At 39.4% G+C, this 25,611-nt stretch overlaps 1 long non-coding RNA gene across 1 annotated transcript; it reads right to left on the bottom strand.

Annotated features, from left to right (window-relative positions):
- Window positions 1-1,822: 1,822 nt before the first annotated feature.
- On the bottom strand, window positions 1,823-23,171 carry LOC102080485 (uncharacterized). The gene is made up of 5 exons (XR_268995.4): window positions 22,785-23,171; window positions 6,307-6,458; window positions 3,482-3,641; window positions 3,061-3,232; window positions 1,823-2,682 (listed from the first exon to the last, which is right to left on the bottom strand). It is a non-coding gene; the product is annotated as an uncharacterized LOC102080485 (long non-coding RNA).
- Window positions 23,172-25,611: the final 2,440 nt, after the last annotated feature.

Genomic DNA, 25,611 nt, shown 5'->3' with positions numbered 1-25,611 from the left:
GAATTTTGCAGTTTGTGTGACTGAAGCATAATGCTCCTTGTCATGGGCTTGGGTATTGGGACCCAGGGCTCATGTGTTATTTTTGGGAGTACTGAATATGATAAGTCTTATTAGACTATCTGATTGTTTATTGTTGTTTGTGGGTGTGACTGCTCCTTGTCTCTCGTTTCCCTGTGTACACGTTTGAGTGTGTGTGTGCTGTGTGAGTTTTGCTGCCACACCAGGTATGGAGAGTCGTCTCACCTTTGAGCCAGCCACACCTGGGAGTAATCACTCACCTGTTGCCAATCAGCCTAATCAAGGAAGCCCTACTTAAGAGAGTAGTGGAGCGGCAGTCTGCGTGGCAGTGTTAAACTGGGAGAGGGGTAGGCAACTCCAGGCCTCAAGTGCCGGTGTCCTGCAGGTTTTAGATCTCACCCTGGGTCAACACAACTGGATCAAATGATTCGTTCGTTACCAGTCCTCTGGAGAACTTCAAGACATGTTGAGGAGGTAATTTAGCAATTTGAATCAGCTGTGTTGGATCAAGGACACATCTAAAACCTGCTGGACACCGGCTCTCGAGGCCTGGAGTTGCCTACCCCTGAACTAGGAACATAGAGGACTGCGGAAATGTGTGGAGGGAGCAGAACATAGGCACCGAGGAGGACACAACACTTACAATGAATCAAGGAGGAGAATCACTGCATGGGGATTGGAAATGGGTGCACGGAGGACTCACACCCTGTGGATTGTTGGCACTGTTTTATGTTTTTTTTTTCGTTGTAAATAAACACACTGTCTTCATTCAGAAAGTCCTGCATTTGGGTCCTACTTCAACCAACCCTGACACCTTATCATATCTAGTATTTTACTTGTCACCACTAAACTCTTGGGTAAAAAAAGTCAGAAAAGAGAACAATAGAAAAATAGTGCAAGGAAAAAAATATTTGTGTCCTAACTGTCACACAACAAGATTTCAGCCTAAAATAGGACATAAATTAGGGCTTGGTTCAGTCATGATTTGAGACAGTCTGCATTTAAACCTGAAGGTGTGTGTTATAAATGTAGCCCAGGTTCTGTTACACAATACTGCTTGTCCTCTTCAGCTTGATGAATCCAAAAACTCATCAGACTGAGTCTGAAGAAGTCACTTGGATGAGTGACGGAACGTTTCTTCCACTGAAAACTTTACATCCAGATGAACAGAATTAATTTTTTAGGATTTCCTTACCTGGGTGATTGAGCGTACATCAAGACAAATCCATGAACACGTTCCCAAATAGCCACTTGAAGAGCATGTGAGGCTTCGGAGACGAGAATTTTCAGAGAATGAGCGAGCCGTATTCAACGCTGCTGACAGAATCTTTTATCCACAGCGAGTGCGTAAGAGGTTACCTTGGAGAGAAGTGCACTTGTTAGAAGTCCTTCAGTTTTCCTGAAATCGCTCACAAGTTGGAACAGTGCAAGTTCTTTAAATGTTCCATTTGAGTGAGGTTGTGAAATAACTCAAATGCTGCACCGTTATCGTTAATATTGAGCAGTCTAGGTGCACCGAACGGATCAATAAAACAACCACTGGCACAGGCTTCATTAGAAATATCCAGGCTAAATGTTGCAGAAGCTTTAGAACAGTTTTGGAGTAGCACTCATTTAATTTGTCTCAGGTTACAGAGGTCTTCAAATTAGAGTCAAACAGAAAATCTACCAGAGACAAAAACATTTCTCTCTTTAAAACGCAGAAAGTGAAATGAATGAGAAATTATTTTTCGCCCTGTTCTCTGTCAGACATGACGGTTGAGCCTGTACTCAAAATATCAAATATGTGTTATTGTTGATAAAAAATCTCCACTCAATTATTACCTGGGACTGCAGTAAAGCTTCATACCTCAACAAATGCACACTCATATAGCAGGGCTCATTGTCTCTCACCTTTATTTATTTTGAACAATTCATTACGTCTTTGCCCTCTGAGGCATAACCGATTCCTGCTGTAAGTATGTTAAGCTACTTCAACATACATTTTGAGTAATACATCACATGGGTTTATGAAATGTTGAAATTTGACATTTCGATATGACAGTGATCATCAGTCATCAGTGTTTTGAGGGCAGCGTCTAAAATATCTACTAAAATGTGTGATAAATCATATCTGGGGCAATTCTTCCCACATGTACCTTTCTATCTGACATGACATGAATATTTCAGAATCAGCTCCTTTGTTTCCTGCTGAGGAATGTCAGATTTTGTACTAATCTCTGTGTCAACATTGACTCTCTCCCTGTTGTTCAAAAGGAAGCAGAGCACTTACTCAGTTTCTGATTTGCTGCTTCACAGCTGATGATGAACTGCTTAAGCAGTTCATGGCACGTCCTATCATTAAGGTCCTATTTCTGTTGGTGGTTGCTTATTTTTACCCGCACATATGTGTGCTCTGCTAAACCAAAACACTTAAAACACTGTGACAACACTTCCACCTCTCAGGTAATGTCCCTCCCTCCTGGCTACAAAGTAAAAAGTTGAAATGGCTCCGCACACCCCGGCACTTCTTTCATCGCCCTCTTCCTGCTCTGCCCTTGAAGATGGTGGGCCTTTTCTTTGGGAAACCCCCAAAGGCAGCCTGGCTTGTGGTCTTTGATGTTTTATCCCCGTCTCCCATCTTAGAGACCCCAAGTGCTGAGAAAATGGCTGGAGAACTGACATCTGGGATACATGAAAAGACAGGTTAAAATGCCCATCAATTAGATATATTATTTGAAACTTAAGTATTACAAACACAAGCAGATAACTTCTAATAAATTATTCATAGGGGCCCTCTAATTGGGCCTATTTTCTTAAAATGTGAACTTGGGAAATGTTAGATTAGTTCAAAAATTCCCCACTTGCTGGAAAAAAAAAAAAAAGATTTTGGCTTCTTTCCCAAGTGGTGTGGAAAGAAAGTCGGGCAAACTCTTAAAGCACTTTTACTAATAATGAAAAACTGAACTGACTCTGAGATATTTCCTTGAGGCCAAGGAGGTCAATATCCTGGGAGAAAAAGTGTTTCAGTTTTTCCCTTTCTGAAGATAAATGTGTTTGTACCTGTTAATAATTGCCACACATAGAGGAAAGGTGAAAAACCTGCCGTCACAAACTCATCCTGGTATCATCACTCTTCCTCTGTGATCTTTCATAGCTATATGGCTTTCTTACACTAAAAACAGTGGACTGCGATGCACACATGTGGACGCTCTCAAGGAACTCATTAAGCAGCCTGAAAAGAATTGCAGAAAAAAAAATTTCAGTCAATTTACGATCAAACAAGACTTTATTATCTTAAACCTATTTCTTAAAAATGTTAGCCAGAAAACAGCATCTTAACATTTTTTTAAAGATTTAGTAGTAAATTTAAAACTTTAAGTCATCATTGTAATGCAGCTCACGCTTCAGTGGTTCAGGTAACATCATAAACATATCCCCAGTGTCACAGTGGGGAAAAAATCCATAAATAAATAGCACAAACATGCATGGTTCTGTTCCTCAGTGAATTCATGACCATAAACAGTCAATCAATCATGTCTTCGATTCAGCTGAAGCCCCCTGGGAAATTTGTGGCGTTGCAGATGATCCCTCGTCGTCGTCTTAGAACCGACTCCCCCTCTGAGAATTACGTTTTTGTGTGACTGTGGGGAAATAAAAGCAGGTGGATATTTTGATTTGAATAAACCAACCAATAAAACCACAGATGGGTGACGTAAATAGCACTGATTACTTCATTCCGGTGCAAGTTTTTGCTGGAACACACTGGATACTGTGATCTATCTGGGTATTAGCTTGATGTGTACCACTCATCTAAACAGACCCCACATAGGGACAACCTCTGCCAAGAGGACTAGCTAGTTTATTCTGAAATGTATAACATCACAGTGCATAAGAAAATAAAAATAGGCCCAAGCTTAGTTCAAAGAACATGACAAATGGCCCAAGACGTTATACAGCCTCCAAAATCATCACATCCCTGAGTGTACAGACTCTGTCAGGCACCAGAGTACACCCTGGGGGTCCTATGACCCTGCCAGCTAACCACGCCTCTGCTGTGCTGGAGGTGTTTTGCCGGAGTGACCGATACAATACTAGCCAGGCCTTGTTTAAGTTGTGGTTTGTGTATGTGTGTTCAGTGTTGGTACAAAGTCTCATTTTTCTTGGTCTTTTGTCTTTGAAAACGAGCCGTTTTGTTCGCATTGTTTTTGTCGTCACCAGTGTTGGGCAAGTTACTTTGAAAAAGTAATTCAATTATAGTTACTTCTTCAAAAAAGTAACTGAGTTAGTAACTGAGTTACAGTATTCTAAAAGTAATTAATTACTTGAAAAGTAACTATTTACTAACTATTTTTTTTACTTTAAAAAAAAAAAGTTTAACCCTCTGGCGTCCAGGGTACAATTGGCCATTTTTTACTACTTTTGATTTTCTCTCCACATTTTACCTTTAAAAACTATTTGCTTTGCCTTGTTTGGTATCATTCTTTTCAGCACAACCTCACGTGCCTGAATTAACAGTTATGTTCTCATTTTGACATACTGTATAATCAGAATTGATCTAAAATCAGACAAAAAACATAAAATCAGAGTAGAAAAGGTGATATTTTTACTGTAACAACCATAAACATCTTTAATGAATCATATTTCATAACTTCAAATATTAATTGTCAATTTTAAAATCCTATGCACAAGTTTTGCAAACAACAAAGTTATTTGCATCCATTTACCTTTTACCCTTTTTTTAAAATAACCATTTCAAACTATTTACAGAACAATCAGCTGTTCTTCAATAAGATGCCACACAAATTATTTGTGCCACTCCAAAAAAATAATTTCTGTCCACTATAAAGGAGAACATCACAGCCTGATACCTGCAGGTCTGACAGCAGCAGGTGTATCACTCCTGTTTCTACCTGGAGACAGCAGTCACCTCATTGTTCTGACACACAACACAAAACTATCCACAACACTACACACTAACTACACAAGACAACACATTAACTACACACTCCAAACACGCTAAACGTCACAAATCTCTCACATCTCAAAACTCGCTCTCTCTCTCTTTCTGCTCTCTCTCTCTCGCCGTCACTCCTAAAACTTCCCCTGTTTTGTTTTGTTTTTTGCTCATAAGCAGAGAGTGCTTGCTAGCGCTAACGTGGTGAAACTATTGAGGAAAAAACGCCGCGTATATCTTGTTTATCATGACTCTGGTTTGTGGCCTATCGACACAATTTAAAAACTGGTATATATCACTGTGTTGTTTTGTCTTTAAGTGGTCATGTGATTAACTTACCACGACTACTTTATTCTTCTACTTCAGTCAAACAGCAGCACTTATGCCCCCTTAGCTCCAGGTGTTGTGCTAGACCAGGGCCGGTGTCCTGCAGGTTTTAGATCTCACCTTGGGTCAACACACCTGAATCACATGATTAGTTTGTTACCAGGCCTCTGGAGAACTTCAGGACATGTTGAGGAGGTAATTTAGCCATTTAAATCAGCTGTGTTGGATCAAGGACACATCTAAAACCTGCAGGGACACCGGCCCTTGAGGCCTGGAGTTGCCCACCCCTGTGCTAGACAGTGATCGTGATTGCCCTCCGCGGGAGCGCGCAGCTGCTTAAAGCTGTAGCGTCCAGATTACTTACAGCTACTTCCGTGCAACTGATATAAGATGCGGTAAGCTGAACACAGCTTCAACCGTCTGTTTGTTGAAAAATAGTAACGGACCGCGTTTCCTTGTTAGTAACTGTAACGCCGTTGTAACGATAGGAATAGTAATTAGTTAGATTACTCGTTACTGAAAAAAGTAACGCCGTTACTTGTAACACCGTTATTTCCATCACTGGTCGTCACTCATCCATCAGCAGTCTCCAACCTAATAATTCATATCTGGAGTCATTTCCATCAAATAACAGACAGCGATGCCTATTGATTTGTGAGCATTTGTACTATAAGCATCACACAGTGTTTGAAATAGTTTCTTGAGATATATTTCCTACATTTCTTATTCATTCATTAGGAAGAGTTGTATCCCCTCCTTTACCTCAAAGAAATAAGAGTAGCAACTAAACAGAGACTAGATTAAAGTCCAGTGCTGTAGGTGTTTCAGGATCATGTAAAAAAAGAAAGAAAAAAAAGCTCTTTCTTTACAATCCTGAGTTAGTGATTTGGAATTTAAAGTGTAATTTGATATGCCTTAATTATACCCAGATAAAAGTGTAACAGTTTTGTTTCTGTAACTCTTAATTTGGTGAGGATGTAAATATAAACAGCATCATCTAGCAGCGTGGTTGTTGTCCCACTTACATGTCGTGGGCAGAAGCAGGCAGCTCTGCGGAGAAGAACACTCTCAGCATGGAGGTGGCCAAAAGGCAGAACACTGTTTGGCAAGAACATAATGTGTCTGGGTCTGTGCTTCATGGTCCTCTGCTACCAGTGGAGCAGCTTTTGGGTACGTACTGGAAAATAAAATATTTTTAGTCCATTTTTTTTTCTCAATACATCACACGAGGCAGTGGAAGCATATTTCAATATCACTGTTCAACACCAAAATGTCTTTTCAGAGATTACACACACACACACACACACACACACATATATTTTTTTTGGCGGGGGGGAGTTGATAGAGCCTTTACCCATTTAGCCATTTATAGGAAGACCTGAGCTTGGCTAGCTGCTTGTTTATTGTGTAAAACCACACTGAATGCTCTTTCCTGCATGAGAAAGTGCATGTAGGCGCTGTGTGGAAACGTAAACCATGAAAAGGGGATGTTCACGCCTGCTGCTGATCTCCTCTGCTATGATAAAGTAACTTTTGATGGATCCTTTTTTCATAAGGCATCACCACAGGAGGTTGCTCTGCATGTTTGATTTGGGAGGGTTGGCAAATCTCCCTCTTCAAATTTGGCAGATGTGTAAATCACTACACTTCGAGCCTTCTCCTCTACTTGACATGAAGCAGAAAAATATACATACACGCTCATCCTCCCATTTCTACCTGAAAAAACCTGGTCTGACCCACATTTTTAAACATTTAGACAAAAAATTAGAGAAAACAAAAAGCTCTGCTACACAATCCTTCCTCAAATGAAATGATCCAAAAAGAAGAACTGAAATAATCTGCAGACTTAGTTCAATTTGAAGGTTTGCCAATGGAGAAAAAAAGTTTAAATTTCAGTGATTTTCAGCCAGTGTCAGGGTTTGTATCTTATTTGATATGAACATTTAAAACAAACTGAATCCAATAGCACTTATTTAAAATTTCAAGACAGCTTGGTAAATGTAGAAATCAATACATAATAAGATGTTGTAACACTCATTTAATACAGAACAGAGAGTTCAAGGTAGGATTTCAGCTATTTTACAACATAATACGTCTCGGAATGAATGCGGTCTTCATATGTAAATACATGGAGGTACACCATCTGCTGCTCTGAAGCTCTCTCTCTGCACTCCTGTTTCTTTGTAGGGGTTTTTCATTCAAGACTTCTTCATGAATATATTCCTCCTGAACAGTTACTTTCATCTGCATACAGCACAGACAGCGCACCCCATTCAGTACAATTTCTTCTTTTTGTTGCCCCACTTTTTTCTTTCCCCTGCTGAGGAGAATCTATAAAAGCAGCTGTGGCTTCAAACAAGACATACACACTGAGGAAAAAACAGGGAGGTGGTTGAATGATGAAGAAAAAGGAACAACTCTTTAGGAGGGGGAACTATCAGTCAGTGCTGTTGCTGCTGATTAACGTTTAATTGTTGAAATTTAAAAATGCTTTCATCGCTTCACCGCTAAATGCATCCAAACAGAAGACCTTAAAAGTAAAAGCTTATGTAAAACTGTCTCAGCTCTTTGCTCGTCAGAAGCTTAAATAAGCTACTTTGCCTTGTTTGCGAGGGGTCTCCACAGTGGATAGCTCCACATGTTTGATTTGGCAGTGGGGTTTTTTTGCCCTGATGCCCTTCCTGACAACTCCAAAGGGGATTTGTCTTGAACCATGGATCTTTCTCTTGTTAAGCTAAAATAGGTCAAAAAAAGAAAAAGGTTAAGGTTTGGCAGCAGTCAGCAAACATAGATGCGTGCTCAAACACCAATAGCGCACACAAGTGCTGCTAAATGGCTGCAGCATAGCTTAATAACAACATTTGACATGCTGCAGGGATCAGTTGGTCGACTGAGGGTAATGGCTTCAGCAGTGCATAGAATCTGACCGTACCGCCGCTGGTAATCCTGTAGGGAATTGTGGCTATTATAGAGATGTAGGCGACAGCCACCTTGACCAGCTCTGCAATGTGGCGAGTGACCTCTAAGCGCAAGCAAGGCAATTAACAGCAAATGAAATCCATGGAAAAGACTTGATTGGATTATTTTGGTTGCCTCTGCAGTGAGGTTTTTTTTATTTTTTATTTTTTCGGCATGGGGAAATGAGAAGGGAGCACATGCACATGCCGGGAAACCTATTTTTGCCCCAATTACTGTGGTGTCTGTGTCTTTTACTAGACAGACAGGATGGAGTGCACCATGATACAGCTCTCAGGGTAAGCACAGTGGACTTCTTGTTGTGGTTCAGTAAGCTTTGGGCTACTGTCGCATCAAACATCGGACTTCAAAGGTTTGTGGCGTCATCAGAGAGAGTTCCCTACCAGGTGTGCTGACTCTAAAAAAGGGCCCAAGCATAGAAAACGTTATTGCTTGCTCTCTCAAACCTCAAATACAACATATTCACCTATTATGGCTGAGACAAAAGCATCTCTGTGCACTAATGCTATCCTAGAAGCTTGGTGGTAGAATTATTAGGGTGAACACTTGTATCCTGCCGCTGCTATCCCATCTGTAGCCTCTGGCTCACATTTTTCTGATTACTTAAGCTACGTTCACACTGCAGGTCTTAATGCTCAATTCCGGTTTTTTGATCAAATACGATTTTTTTTGTCTGGTTGTTCAAACCATTCAAACAGCAGATATCAAGCATCAGATATGTATCGAATTCAGTACCACATACGAAAGTGACCAAGGTCGGATATGAAATAATAATACATCAGATATGGGTCACATAGGGTCAAAAAAGTCGGATTTGATGCACTTTCGCCTGCAGTGTGAACGTAGCCTTAGTTTAAAGATTTTACCTGTTTAATATGTATGGTGGATTTATTATAGGTGCAGCTTCAGGCCATTTATTCAAAACCTCACAGTTCTCTACTTCAAAAGCATGCATGCAAAGTATCTTCTTTACTTGGACAAACCTATTTGCGTCAGTACTTTTGTATTTACATAGCATTAGGTCCCCATATGGCACCACGTTTTGCATTTCATTACACCGATAGTGGTTTTTTACTAAGCAGGAAGGCTAAACGTACAGGCAGTGAATCATTTATCAGCTGAACAGTGATGTAAATGAGTGTATTTGTCTTTTTTACTGTGCCGGTCACACAGCGGTCGAAACACAAACACGCCGTTTAAATTTGCAGAGCAAGAGTGATGAGCAGAATGCTGTGCCAGGCATCAGGAGTGTCACAGGAGATTTACTTTATATGACGACCAACATATTTAACACAGGCACTGCCATCAGTATATTGTTCTGTCATTTGTACGATCCATGTTTAGATTGCCAGTTTGTCTGGCAAACATGCTTCTGAAATGGCAATTGCTTGAAAGAGCACTTTTAATCTTAATGTCATAAATTGCAAGACTGGGAATCCCACTGACATGAAAAAAAATGACTAGCTTTCAAACAAACAAGAGACAGAACAAAGGTTTGGTTTTCTCATCTCTTTTAGTGAGCATCCAGAGCTTTACTCTCTCGGGAGAGTGACTCACAGCTTCTGCACGTATCAGTTCATCCAAGGATTCAAACCGTAGTGGTTCCAATTACATATGTTTTTATGCTACCTTTAAAGTACAGCTGACCTTTAAGTTGGTCAGGAGCTAAGTGACTATTCCTGTAGAAATCCCTGATGAGATTCTCAAAGACAGTGTCAATCAAGACTTGATAAAGTAGACCAAAATAAAAGAGTAGCCTTAATCATCATGCTGAATCCAAACTCAAACACGCCACAGAACCCTGGGACCATAATATCATTATTTTAACCATCATGATCATAAAAAAGTTATTTTTATGCGCAGTTCTTTCAACAAAGGCAGTGAAAAGTGGGCGCTGTTGGTTTAGCTGGTGAATGACCGTGGCACGTGCTTCATTTGTATGCACGAGCAATAGGGGGAGTGGTGCAGCCAAACTAATCGCGTAAAGCTGTTAATTCCAGTTCAGGGAGGAAAAAAAACTATTCGAGATGAATGTTGCACCAGTATGATTGGCTCTGTTCAAATTAGTTGCAGTCCTGTAAGGCTGAACTTGTGAAGTTGGAGGAGGAGGAGCATTTGAGCACATGCATCAGGGCTGTAATTATGTTTCTACAAGCCACCGGCACACCACATATTGCCTTGGGAAGTAGATGTGAGAAACTGATAAACACGGACCCTCCCCAGTCACTTGTTCACTGTATAAATTTGCATATGGAGCTTCTCCTACTCATTGTAACAGCTAAGTGTTTAGCCTCCCAGTTTCATCTTTGAAACTGCAGAAATTCACAAATGTAGCAGCAAATCATTCATTTGCCCTTAGGTTTGAAAACATATTTATATATTCTATGAATAATAAAAAATATTCAATGAATCACTTCAACATGTAATCAAAGTTTGAAAAGAAAGCATACCTCTTTCTTTTTACTTTGTTTTTTGTTGGTGGTTCAGCATTAGGCAAATATAAAAACATCTCCAGGAAAAAAAAAATAAATAAAATTGGATCAAATTGATTTTCAAACTTCTTGTTGTGCGGTGAAATAAATGTTTCTGTAAATTTTAGCAGGTTGAATCTTCCATTCCAAAAATGAGAATTTTTTCTTTTTCCTTTTTGAGTTGCTCTTGTTTCTGTCTTATTTTCACAGGCCAGTGGTAATAAATCCTCCACTGTTTCTATTGTATTCTAAATACATTTGGAGTACAACACAATCTGTAATTAGAGAATGCTTTGAGATTTGTAAAAGCTTTTAATGGGCGTGTGAGAGGTGGAACCTAGACTCTTTGCTTGAAGCTGAGGCATTAAGTGAGAGCCTTTAGTGCAGACTGGTGGTGTGACTGACTGTCTTGATTTTCCAAAGGTAGACTGAGTTGTAGACCCCTGCCGACAGATTAGGCCATAGAAATTGATGTATTTTATTGTGTCAATGTGGAGCTTAGTGTTAAGGGTTATGCTTAATCCTTAGAAGACCCTATTTTTGATTCCAGTCAGAAGCTCACAGCACACCTAACCACCTCTTCCTGTGTTACCTATTACAGTGAAAACTTAGTCTTGGGTCTGGGAGCTTAAAGCAGATGGAAATAGGACCAATATCCCCTCTGAGGTACCGTTTTATTTCTAACTGTACTCATGCCCTACTCCAACTCAGATTTCCAGGATTGACTGCTGTCATGCCTACATGAATCCCAGACGACATGGCTGTGGCTACTGCACACATACTGTTAAATGTATGCCGTCTTAATTTCATTTTGGGAGAGGTTCTTAATTCTCTGTTTGCTTTTAGTAATTATACACAGCATTGTATGTCATGGATATGACACACTATAGGTACTGTCAGCTGTCTTGGAGTGACTTAACCTTGTTTTTTTAGGCAGTGGGAATAAAACTACAGTATTTGTTTACACTCCACTGTTGTCTTGCACCAGTATAACATAAAGATTCAGTTTCGCAGACTGTGTCTATGGCTCTTGTCCAGGCTCTGCTGACTGTTAAATTTAGTAAAGTAAAAACAAAACTACAAAGACAACAATACAGGACATGACCCACAGTCTCCAGTTAACTTAGTAAAACTTATAAATTTGCATTTAAGCCACTCTTTACTTAAGTCTAATTACCAGTTCATCTAAGATAGTTCTTGTAAAGTGTTGCTGATGGCTTTAACAAGTCATTCACTCAGGCTGACCCTCCTACAGCCCCTGCTTGGCCCCTGCTTGGTGAAAATAACTTCTGGGGGAGAGAGCAAGATAAATAAAAGCTAATTTCCATCACTGGGTGTAATTTCTGCTTCACTCCTCCTGACAGCTGGACAAGAATTGAGAAGCAGAGGCCCATAAATCAATCCACTGGGGAGTTTGCCCCAAGACAATGCTTTCGCGGCACACAGTAGTAACAATGCTAAATTGGTTGGATAAGGACAAAGGCATGAGGAAAATTCAATAGTTTTCATGTAGCCTGGAGTCTGGAGCAAAGAAAATGACAGAAGCTCTCACAGAATAAAATATTTTAGAGTCAATATTCAAGAAGGGAGTAAGCTTCCATATCCAGATGAAGACATTTTGGAAGTTTAACTACATTACAGCAGCACCAGTGCTTCATCTCCAAGAGAATCAGGTGCTGTTTTTAAAGCAGCTCATTCGTCAGTCATCTGTGATTGCACCGACCCAGTACAGAGGGGCGCTTCATTCACCAAACATTGGAAAACCAAAAACTCGCAATCATGACATGCGTTTGTTGTTATGAGACACAGATCACAAAAGGGATAACAGCAAGATACAATTAGGACTAACTACAATTACATTTTTTTTTACATTCCTTATAGCTGTAGGTGACTCTTGTCATGTCCTTCTCCCAAAAACAGTAAGAACATGCCGAGCTATCCACTGCAATAAAACAACAAAATATCCCTTCAGGAGCCTGTGGATGGTGTTTTTTCTTCAGGCTGTGATTACACTAAATAAGCATGTAGATTTAAAACACGATACAAATTTAATACACTGGAATCAAGAAAACTGTGTTTCCAGGAATCCCTAGTCAAGAAAAAGTAGTACTTTTCTTATCTTTGTATCTAAGCCTCAGGGCAACAGACTACAAATCCCATGTGAGTCCCATGTTGGAAAGGTTAGGTAGCCTTTGCCTCCAGGGCCAAGCATGCAGGCAAAGGTATAAAAGAAGCTGCTGACCTGAAGCAATGGAGCACATATCTCAGATGTTTAGTGCAGTTTTCCCTGGACAGATAAACTAGTATGTAACATTAGCATTAACCCAGGAATATTTGGAAGAAGGTAAACTTACCTGAAAAATCACCTTTAAAAAAAAAGATTTTCTAGACACAACGAAAAAATGAGCAACATTTGAGTCTTTTCTTATGCTTCTACACAACTCATACGTCTGATTTGTCACCTTCCTGTCTACTGAGGAGTTTATAGTACAAACAGAAAAATCCAATTAACCAGCTCGTGTGATAAATTTTCATCCACAGGAAGTGAATAATCTTGTACTGTTGTTACCTTCTGTAACTACGTGCTATGTTTCTTTGTCTTTTTTTCCCCACAGCAGGCAGCAGATACAAACACAACCACAAGCACATCTGTCAGAGAGCAATAAAACAGACAGCAATTCCAGCAGCCTCATTGATACAAACAAAGACGCAAGCTGCAACTGAGGAGAACCAATACATCAACTCACTATGAGCCTATCACACAAGGATACGAGCCAGCTTGCCATCTTAAGGAGATATGATTATTCCTCCACAAGCTGTAGCTGACAGCAGAACATTTGAAGAAATGAGACCTGACAAATTGCATGCCTTAGATTTCATGTGTAGCAGGCCCCGACCTGGTAAACGATATCTAGTCAAATCTGTATTTTCCCCATTTAAATCTTCATGAGTCATTTTAAATTGAAAACCAAAATTCTTCACATTCTGAAAGGTCTTTTTTCCCCATTTTTTAAAAGTGTCAGGCCTGTTAATGCCCTGTCCTTATCTTCAATGTCATGCTGCTCTGTTGTATCTTAATTGCCCCTTGGGGATAAATAAAGTCTTTCTGATTCTGAGATTTGATGGTCTTCTAGTATGGACCTTGGTCTTCAGTTCAGCCCACAGATTTTCAGAGGATTCAAATCAGGGGTTTGTGCGGGTCAGTCAGTAATGTTCACTTTGCACCTTTGGAGGTAGTTCTTCACCAGAAGCAACATATTTTTTGGCATCATTGTTGTTTTGGAAGACAACGTAATCACCTAGACCCAGTTTTGCTGCTTACTGCTTGAAGTTTTCTTTCAAAATCTTCACGTCTTTTGTTCATGATTCTTTCCATCTTGACGAGATTCCCAGTTCCAGACATACTGATACTCCCGCCACCACCGTTACTGTGGGGGATGCTGTTCTTTGGTTTGTTAAAGTTAAAGAACATCATTGTTGTTTGTGCTATGGCTCAATAAAAATGTCAGCTTTTCCAGGGGGCTGATAATATTGGTAATTATTGGAAATACTGGAAAATGGAAGAAAACTGCTTTGGTTAGAAAGGCTATACTGAAAATCACTTGCTCTGTTAAAAACAAAAGCATTTGGGGAGATTGACAAAAACTGTTATTTTTGCTAGCAGTGGTCTGTGCATTTTATTGTATTGTTTATTAGTTTATATTTACTAAGTCTGAAGCTATACATATATATATATATATATATATATATATATATATATATATGATAGCTTATGTGTTGGGCATTAGAGTTTTAGTTAACATCATAATTAAGTATTTTAAAGGAAAACACTGTTTTTGGTTTGCTTAGACATTGTCCCTCACCTTTTGTGGCATTTCAATGATAGTTATGTGTCTCTATTGTGCATTTTCTAGCGCACTCTCTCCCTTGCCTCCATCAGCATGGACATTATTCCTTAGTTGTTTTTGTTGCTGTTTATTTTTTTAATTAAGTTCAGAGTTCAAACAGAACAGGTAGTGCTGCTTTCAGTTTAGTTTGCAAATATTAGTTTAGGGTAGTGCTTTGCAATTCTGCAAATTTTGGTTTCAATCCTGTACCAAGTAAATAGTATTGCTGATACCTTTAACCTTTAAAGGCAGGTTATGTAGTGTGTTATGATTTATGACATGAATCATCATCATTATCTAAACTGGTTATTGGACTGGATCTTACGCAGCACTTTTCTACTCTGAACAGTCAAAGCACTTTTTTTCTATGTACCTGATTCACAAGCATACAAGCACTTTTTTCCATGTTAAAATGCTTTTTAACATTCACAGGCATCACACTCCTATGGATGCATCGGAGAGGAACTTGGGGTTATTATCTTGGCCGAGGATATTTGGCATACAGACTGGAGCAGCCAGGGACAGAACCACCAACCTTCTGATTAGTAGCTGATTTGCTCTGTCGCCGGAGCTACAACCTAAACACATTTTAATGAGCACTGCATCACTGTTATTTATGCTTTCCACAATAATTAGTTAATACAGGAAAAAAAAAAACAACTCCACACATTACAGCTGACATTTTGAAGCTGTTTTTTTTTTTTTGGAGACTTTTAATGTAAATGTTTCTGCCTCTAAAGCACGTTGCATCAACTTCTGTTCTTTAAATCTGCTATGTCGTCTATAATGCAGAACTGAAATATAAAAGATGGAGAAGCCAGGTGTCTAATGCAGCCACACTTTGTGAGTACCAGTAATAAACATGCCAGGGTGCCTATTAAATATAAAATCTGCCACATGCAGCTGTAAATTAAGGATCGAAACACATCAAAACTTAAAACACTCAGCTCTTCTTACTTAGGTATTGCCCTTCCCCCGGGCTTTGTGATGGCTGTTGACAGGCACTGTGACTACTGATGTGCTGTAACTCCCGGTTCAAATCCACTTTTGAGCATTGTTTGGAGGACAGCAGTGTTTGACTAGTCTTCCAGAAAAACTTAGGCACTTTGAAAGCCCATGAGTTCATGCATTACTTTGGGAAAGTTTGAGGCAGGCTGATCAGATTCATCCTTTTTTAAGGGAGAACCCAGGAGAGCTAATTTTGATTCATCCGTTTTCACACCTCATTACATTTTTAGACTTCTGTGCCCTGAGGCAGAGATGCCTCCTTTCTTTCTTTTGTATCATAGTTTGATGGGAAGACCAAAATGTCCAAAAGAATAGAGAAAAAAACTAAAACGTCCAGCTTATCTTTGAGGCGATGACAAGTGAGGATTCAGGAAACAGTCAAGGCACAAAGAAGAGTTTCTAAAATGTCTTGGTGAGTGAAGACCACCTAACTCAGTAGCTTTCCAGCTCCATCTTTCCTGCAAGCATACACTCACATTACCCATGAAGCTCAGGGCTCAAGCTGACAGCAGCGTGTACCATGCCAGGCACAGTTAGAAACGTCGAAATTTTGATTTGTTGCATGAAAATATGTCTGTCTCCCTCACCAGAGACACTAACTCTAATTAAGAAAAACAAACTAAAATAGAGCTAATGTATGAGTGTATTTGCAATTACAAAAAATTCATGAGAAAAGTCTCTGAGATCCAAAATGAAATTCTGGCCTCAGTTTGGTGCCAGCGGAAAACTTAATGGGGGTCTCAGAGTATTGATCCCAAGTCCAGTGTCCCAGCGCCATCATTGCATCTTTATATAAGACTATTAAAACTTGTGAAGCATTAAATTAAATACAGGAACATATTCATCATTTGCTATGAAAGCTTAATTAAAAGGAGAGAAATTAAAATCATATTTTTAACATCTTTTTTCTTTATTTGGACATTTAGCATTGATATAACTAGAAGAAAAACATGTCTGTATTTGCTAAATGTAGATCCTCCTAAATAGCCATTATAACTATGCTTTATTCATGATTATTTTACACCACTGGTGGGTAAAAATATACACTGTATATAACTAAATGAGGTGAATGATGGTCCAGATCTTCTGCAGATTTGAGATAATGGCTTACCACTTAATACAGGAGCACAACACGGCAGCTGTGAAGTTTTACAAACTGAAAACTGACTTTAAAGAACCTAGATGTAAAACAAAGTGTAACTTGAAGAGTAAGTAGGGATAGAAATGCAGTGCAGGGCGTCAGTGCACAAAACTGTGACGCTTCCCTGTTTGTGCTTCAGTGCTCTCAGCTCTGGTGCTGAATGTTAGTGAAGCCAGGATGCTGGCAGAACCTCCCTCCCTGTTCTCATGAGAGGTTTACTCTTCAGTTAACAGTGCTTTCTGCCCAGCAAGAGAGATGCTCGGTGATGGACTGGAATTTTTCAATGCCATACTCGTTATTTATGTGTGTGGAAATCTGATATTTTCACATCACAGGTGATGAAAAAAATATAATAAAATGAGACTTACTTGTGTGGGCTGTGTCACAGGATTATTAGGGGACTGCTGATATTAACTTGCACCATAATGTGCAGTTACTGGAATGGACACTAAAAATTCTCAAGAAAAAAAACAACAGTTTAACAGTAATTACAGCCTTAAGTCTTTTTGAATATGTTACTGCAAGCGTGGGACACCTATTTTGAGCAGATTCTCCCTTTGCTGAACCTCTCTAGCTCCATCAGGTTGGATGGAGAGTGTTGATGCACAGCCAGAGATGTTCAATTAGGTTCAAACTATGGGCTCTGTCTAAGCCATTTAAGGACATTGAGAGTTTGCTTCCAAAGCTGCTCCTTTGTTATCTTGGCCTGTGCTTAGGGTTCTATATCCTATTGTCCTATAGGAAGATGAACCTTAACTGCAGTCCGAGATCCAAAGCACTCTGGAGCAGGTTATCATCAAGGATGTCTCTATACGTTGCTGCATTCAACTTTTCCTTGACCCCGACTAGTCACCCAGTTCCTGCTGCTGAAGAACATCCCCACAGGATTGTGCTGTCACCACCATGTTTCACTGTATGGATGCAGGTGCTGAGCAGTGCCTGGTTTCCTCCAGACATGACGATTGGCATTCAGGCTAAAGAGTTCGATTGTCTAAATTCTCTGGTCTGAAGAACAGAAACAGAAATGGTTGTCCTTCTGGGAGGTTCTTCTCTTCAAAGAGCAATCCTGAAGCTCTGACAGAATGATCATCGAGTTTTTGGTCACCACCCTGACTAAGGCCCCCCCTAATGCAGATTGTCTCGGTGCCCAGATCTTGGAACAGTCCTGGTAGTTCCAAACAAATCTTTTTTGATACAACTTCACTTGCCAATTCATCAATTACAGCTTGATAGTCCTGGGTTGGAAGAACCCATGTGAAATGCATCTTCATAGAATCAATTCAACAAGGTGAAACAACAAAAACGCTCCTGAGAGATTTTGGTTCACATTGAAACAATAGCATCAAACAGTTCCTGCAGATTTTTTGGTTGCACATCAATGAGAATCCATTGGATTGAGATCTGGTGACTATGAAGGCCATTAGATTACAATGAACTCATTTTTATGTTCATGACTCATCCCTATGTGACCCATCTCTGAGGGATGGAAATTGATGACTTTACAATCAAGATTCACAGTCATAAAGAGTCTTTGGGGTACTGCTGCCCTTTCTGTCAGCTCGCAGCAGTCTGGGCTTTCTTCTCTAACCTCTGACATCAACAATGCATTTCCACAAAGAGAATTAAACTAAATGCGTATTTTTCCTTTTTTAAAATGAATCTCTGTAAAGGCTAGTGATGGTTGTGCAGAAAATCACAATAGGTCACCAGTTTCTTAAACACTCACACCTGCCTGTCTGGTACCAACAATCATGCCTTTCTTCCCCATTTTGATGCTCTGTTAGTTCGTGACCATGTCTACATGCCAAAATGGGTTGCTGCAATGTGATTGGTTCATTAGGTATTTGTGTTAACAAACAGTTAAACCGGTATACCCAAAAAAGTAGCCAGTGAGTGAAAGAAAGATACAGAGACTCTGGTCCGGTGTGAAATGCAGTGTCATTTTTACGGCGCATGCTCGTTTCCTGACTGTCACATCCAAATATTCAATTAACTGAAGTTGTCATCCATGACCAGTAATGTCAGCTGATAGAGCAAATCTGTCGCACATAAATTAGTCTTCGAGATACCTCCGTGCTCCCTACATCAAACATGGCACAACTAATTGGTAGTTTGAAAGTGAAAACACAAAGTTGAATGTCACTCTAAAGAAAGTTAAAGTGCATAAATGGAATACAAAACAGAAGCCCCAGGAGAGCCAGGTCGACCTGAATGCCTTTGTGGTAGCACATTTTTATTTTTTATTTTTTTATTAACCTTTATCACATCAACAGATGATGAACATGAACTTCTTGGGTGACCTTTCAGGGTTATCTGTTAGGAAGTGGTGGGGGAAGAGAGAACACCGGCAAGCTTTGAGAATGCTGATGAGGAGGTCAAGAGTCGGAAACGAGAAAGTTTGAAACTTTTCAGCCATCTGGGCCTCAGGTGTGGATAATAGCATGACGCTAATCATCACAGCTTTGGCGCTATGTGACTGAAGTTAATGAGCCTTTGTGCTCTTTTTCCTGTGCACATCAAAGGAGGGTAAGACTGAGGTATTGCTGTCCTTCATGTATCACTGACTCACACACCTGCCAATCAAACTCCGAGCTGGACCACAGAGCACCTGCACACAGCTTTTAAATATTCACTGTGCCGAGTCTTTGATGCCTGAACAGTTTCTTTGTCCCTCTGATGACAAACGTGTCAGACGTAGCTCACTGCATTAATGTTCTGGTAACTGACTGATTTAGGGCACACATATCCTTTTCCATATACTGATTTTTGATATATATTTTCTTTTTTGAGCAACAGACTTGAGATTTTAGGCTTTTGTTACCAAATTCTAGTGACTTGTTGAAATTAAAAGAGAATTTTTCAGTGAATAGCTACCATCAGGGTTTCCTTCGACAAAGAATTTAATTGTTAATTGAATGCTATTTTTGAAATCTTTCTCTCAGTGCATGAAATGAATGGGGGATTAAGCACTGGTTGAATGGATCTCACATGAAAAAAAAGTTATGTAGTCTACTGTGTCCAAAGAAAGTTCTCAATTTAAAAAAAATACAAAAACAACATGATGAAAGGACATTTAATTTATGAAAAGACAGACTGCTTCATTACTGAAGTCAACATGTTACACGTGAACTATCTAAAATGCTCTTTAGGTCTGACCACATGAGCTTAACTGATGCAGACAGCTGGGCATGTTTTCTTCCTGTTACTTTCCTGGCTCCTCCACCTCCTCACTCTGTCTCATTGTATGTCTCCCTTTAAATCAGATCTTGTATACATATTCATATTTAAAGTAAATGTTTTCCATATAGTGCCCTTTATCCTGTGAGATTAGTGAAACTGGACTAAAAGTATCTAAAGAAACATCAGTGATTTTATGACAAGGACAGTTTCAAAATAAATCCCCAACATCTTCTCCCTTTAGGTAGGACACCATCAAAAGTCTTCAGTATCTTAATATGCTTTTATTTTATGCTGAGAGAACCCACTAGAAGTGGTAGTAGCAGTAGTAGTTGCTTGTTATTAGGGTAGCTGGCATAATTATCTCAACATTTAGAACAGAACATGTGTAATACTGCAGTCAGTATGATAAACCTTTATGACTAGGGATGGGTATCGAAAACCGGTTCTTGTTGAGAACCGGTTCCCACTGTTTCAATTCCTTGGAATTGTTTGCCGTTTTTGCAAACGATTCCCTTATCGATTCCAGTCGCCCTGAATGACGTCACCACGTTGCGGAGCGTCATTTACCTGGCAGGAAACATGGCGGCTCAAACACTCAAAAGTTTGGTTATACTTTACGAGAACGGATGACAACAGGGCAACTTGCAATACTTGCAAAGTAGATATTTCATTTAAAGGAGGAAACACTACGAATATGCAAAAGCATTTGCTCACAAAACACGCGATGACCTTAAATGAATGTCGTGTTTTTAATTCCGCTCCGGAGTCGTGAATCTCAACCCAGCAGCAGTGGTAACGTTTGCACGTCATCTCCCGTTAATGCGGCAGGTAAATAATCAACTAACAGTGCATATTATGTTAGCGCGATCTGCCTTAATACAAAACCTGCCATAACTGTGCATTTAGGTGACCATGATGAGAGAGACAGACAGAGTCTGGCTGGCAGTTCTCGCTGCAGTCTACCGGTAGCGTCTCCTTTCAGGCCAGGATAGACGGCTGTCACCGAGCAGTGACTAAGTTTGTGGTCAAAGGCTTGCACCCATTTGCCACAGCAGATGCCCCCGATATTCAGTAAGTGAATGTGTTTAATTGTAGGCAGGGACATTACTGGATATTCTTGTGTAATTGCTACAGAATAATTTATGTTATACTTTGTTATTGCTACAGAAGAATATTTATTTTTTTATTTTACATTTACAATTTTTTTTCCTGGGGACCCTGTGACACCCCATTGAAGAGCCGTAGGCTGTGGATCTCTTAAGATCTCACTGTTGGGTTTGTAAGGCCATGTTACTCCTAAATTTCTATCTTGTTCAAAGAGAAGATATAAAACAAAGTTCTAAGCTAATCGACCTTAGTGTTCTCTTTTTTTAAAAAGAATCGAATCGTTAAATAGAATCGAAAATGGAATCGGAATCGTGAAAATCTTATCAATACCCATCCCTATTTATGACACAGTATTTTATTCCAAATAATCATTTTCAAAGAATCAAGGAATTTTTGTGTATAACTATAATGATGACAAAAGTATTTTTATTTAATTTTTAACCAGCATCTACGCTGGTTTCGTTTTGCCTAGATATTAGAAGGTTTCTAGGTGCTGTGGTGGGCGCAGACAAACATGTCTTAATTTGAAGGAAAAATTGAAATATGAAAATATCTGACTAAAGTTTGTCCAGCTATAGCAAAATCCTGGTTGACACAGTCAAATACACATCTGCAACTAACAAAAAAAAAAAAAAAAAAAAAAAAAAATATCAACTGTCAACTGTGACCTCAATGAATATTTCCTTCAATTAAATAAATTCTCTCCAGTCTTAACATATGTGACTCATCACTCACTAAAGCAATAGTGTCAATGACTTTGTCCCATTTCTGCCATTTCATCGGCAAGCGGCGACTTTCATTAAGGACGACAAAATATTACACAGCACCACGGGGACCCTTCTGAGGTGACAACATGCATTTTCAGAGTCTTGCTACATTCATTTCCCATTTTCCCTTCAATCATATCTTCGTGCCTGTGTATAGAGTGAGCATGCTCTATAGGGAATTGATTTAATTATGCATGCAAGCAAATTGATACTCTGAGCTAAAGGTGGTCCTTATCATTAATTTTCCTCCTCTTCATTATCCTGTTATAATTCAAATAAATAATTGAAAATTCAATATCGTCAGTGTAATCAAAAGATGTCTGTAAGTGAAGAGTCAGCTCTTCATTTTTAGATATTATGGATTGTCATGGGTGAAGCAAGCAGAAAAAAAATGAGACTTAGATCTGAACTTTCCCTCTTATCTGCATCATTACTAATTCTTATAAATCGCCACTGCCGTTCCAAATGTGACAGGGATGGTGATCCGAGTGAATCTTGATTAAAAGAAACCCTACTAATGTTTTCAAGGGTTTTCAGCCTCATAAGTACGCATTCATTTTTCAGATTTTGGCCCACTGCAGTGAGTGGACAGATGCGTTTATCCAAAACAAACTGCCGTAACATACCGTACAAAAAAGGTGGGAAGTGCAAGGTTTGGACCCAAATGCAGAAGCCTGGAGGCAGACTTGGCATTTGTTAGAGTGGAAGAACAGAGTCCACAACAAAACTACAAAATGTGAAAAAGATGAATTTCATTCATGAGACTAAAGAAAGATTGGATATTACAAAGGACCAGAAATGGCAGAAAGACAACCATAACAAGCTCTATGACAAAGGATCAGGGGAAGACAGGACAATTTATAAACACATGGCTGGTCAGGGAAGTGAAAACATCTGGGAAATGAGACACAGGTGTAAACAATCAGTAACATCGCAGGGTGACAGTAAAACTCAAGACAGACTTACAGAGTCTTGGAATGAGGAAATTGAGACAGGAACCAAAACATCAGTCAACAGACGAGTCCAAACTCCAGACCAAATTAGTGATGTGTTGTTCATGAACAAGCTAGCTCTAAGTGCCAATTCGTTATAGCAAACAGCTATTTTCTGCCCTGCTGGAAAACCATGTAAGCCAGGGCCGGACTTTATTTTCATAAGCACACCATGTAGCCAGTGATATGCAAAGACAGAGTAGGAACATACCATGATGTGCAAGAAGGAAGGGGGGAAGACACTCTAGCTAGTGTAGTGGTACAGGCCAGGTAAACAGATTGGTTCTCCCTAGTAGTCAATACAATGAAATTAGGCTTTTAAGAAGTCCCTGAAAAAATAAATAAATAAAACAGTAAAAGAAAATTAAAGGCTAAGAAATACCACTCCTGACTTTGAGTTATTTGCAGCCTCCTGTCTGCTTTATCTGTGATTTACCAACAACCAACAAACAAGGTAATTTACCTAAACTACAGTGACAAACCAAAAGCACTTAGGTGCAGCACTCCTACAACCTAAATGTGTCTAACTAGACAAGCCTTCAGGATCCATGGTATGGTGGAAGGTGTAATCTAGGGCTTGGCTAGAGAGGCTCTTCACAGGTACAAGAAAGCACCTTTCAGTCTGTAAAGCAAACCAGCACATAAAAGGTGGGAGTCAAGGATTTCAGCCCACACCTACAAGTGTGCTTCATTAATGACTCACAAAACAAGAGTACCACTGCAGCAAATGTAAAACAAGGTACAGAGCTCTAATTAAAAATAGAGAGCAGCAACAAGGTGCTAAAATAAAATCCCAGCCACCATAGCTAACAGCTTAGCTGCTTCTTTAGGTAGGTGAGATAGTGAGCTGGGGCACCCTGATTGGACCGTGTGGCTGGGGTGGAAACTCAATAAGACAGTGTGAAGGAAAAGCAGAACTGGAACACGGTACATGCCTACAGGAAGAAAAATAAAACAGGAGCAGGAATACAGGACACAACACCGTGTTTAATACAATATAAAGCAGTTAAAGTGCAATATATCTGCCAAGACAGTGCTACGCTCTTTCATAACCTTTATGAACTGTTGTTTTCATTTGTATTATCCCCTACCTCTCAGTGCTGCTGCCAGACAAACCCACCTGTCCATCTTGATTTCATCTTGCAGTACTCTTATCAGTGACCTTGAGGAAAAGATACTTGCGATCATGCAGCTTTTTGTATGAGCAAAATCTTCACAAATGGGACTAATTTAAAACGATCTTGTTTACACTGTAATGCAAAAACAATGTCACACACTTAAAGTGATAAAAGCACTTAAATAAGCACAGTAAACAGCATTAAAAGCTATCATAGGCTATACAGGCTGTTGAAAGGGGCCGATCGATAAGAGAGGACCAGTGGGTGTTGGTCAGTGAGAGACTCACAAGCTGCACTGCACCAATCCATCATTTTGAATTTTCTAATCTTTTCCACACCTACTGCATATTGACATAGTGGATAATACAGGGTCATGAGGTACTTGGATTTTATAATGCAGTGTATAGATTTTTTTTGTTGACAGACAGCAACATATATGTTCTTTCAACCACTCCAGTGACTTTGTGAATAATTTATTCGCCATCTCTTGTGTGGTAGCTCAAGTGTATGTAGGTCAACATGTCTGACGGCATTGTGAAAGCCCTTCTTCTGCTTCCCCATGGTAAATCTGTGCAGTTTGATAGCACTGGATATTAACCAGCTTCCTTTCAGCTCTACAATTGTGGCTTTGATGCCAAGTCCAGTCTGTGTTTTGATCTCAGATCACAAAAGCCAGCAAAAATCTGGTCTGGCAGTCATTTTCAGTTCAGATGGCAGATCAGGGGGGGAAAAAATCCAGATCAAGTAAAAACCAGCAATGATCACAAACTGGAAGGTAGTCATCTCCAAGGAAACTCCCCCCAGTCTGTGACTGTTGTACTGTAAGACAGAAATATGCTTTCATTATAATTTCCTTGCTCTTGTAATTTAAAAAAAGAAGATGATTATTGTTTTTTGTTTTTTACTTTTCTCGCATAATGTGTGGGGTTTTTTATATTTAAAAAGAATAATACAGGGTTATCCTAATTATCCTAATATCCTAACCTGTTCCGCAGCTGCTAACATCCTTATGGCTGTTCTGCCCTTATAATATCATTCAAAACACATAGAGAATGGTGTGTAACAGATTTATAATGGCACTAATCAATTTGTAATGTAAAGTTAAAAAAATAAAAAATTAATATGGTGTACTATCAGTGTCAGCTATGATATTAGGACGTCTTTTTAAAATGTTTTTAAATGAATGAAGTGCAAGGGGTTTTGAACTGTTGATGGGTGGGCAGTTGTTATAAAAAGTAATTAACTCTCCTGCTTGAGATCTGGTTTCAAGTCAGACAATCCTGCCTGTGGCTTAGGCAACAAAGGCACAAGAGAACTCAAATCACAAATCTGGATATTAAAAATATGCCCTTTCACTCATACATATCACTAATACACACAGTGGTATGAAAAAGTGTTTGCCCCCTTCCTGATTTCCAAATTTTTTGTATGTTTCTCACACTTCAGTGTTTCAGATCATCAAACAAATGTAAATATTGGCTATAGATAAAAAAAAAAAAAGTAAACGCAACATGCAATTTCTAAATGAAAATGTTATTTAATAAGGGGAAATAAAACCCAAAGGTACATGGCCCTGTGTGAAAAACTGATTGTGCTTCAGGACCCGGAAGACTTGCTGTGGTAAATGGAGCCGTGGTTTCTGCTGTCTACCAAAACATCCTGAAGGAGAACGTCCAGCCATCT

This window comes from Oreochromis niloticus, linkage group LG2 (assembly GCF_001858045.2).
Source record: "Oreochromis niloticus isolate F11D_XX linkage group LG2, O_niloticus_UMD_NMBU, whole genome shotgun sequence".
Lineage (NCBI taxonomy): Eukaryota > Metazoa > Chordata > Actinopteri > Cichliformes > Cichlidae > Oreochromis > Oreochromis niloticus.
The sequence above is the reverse complement of the archived record's forward strand: the minus strand, read 5'-3'. Positions and strand labels throughout refer to the sequence as shown.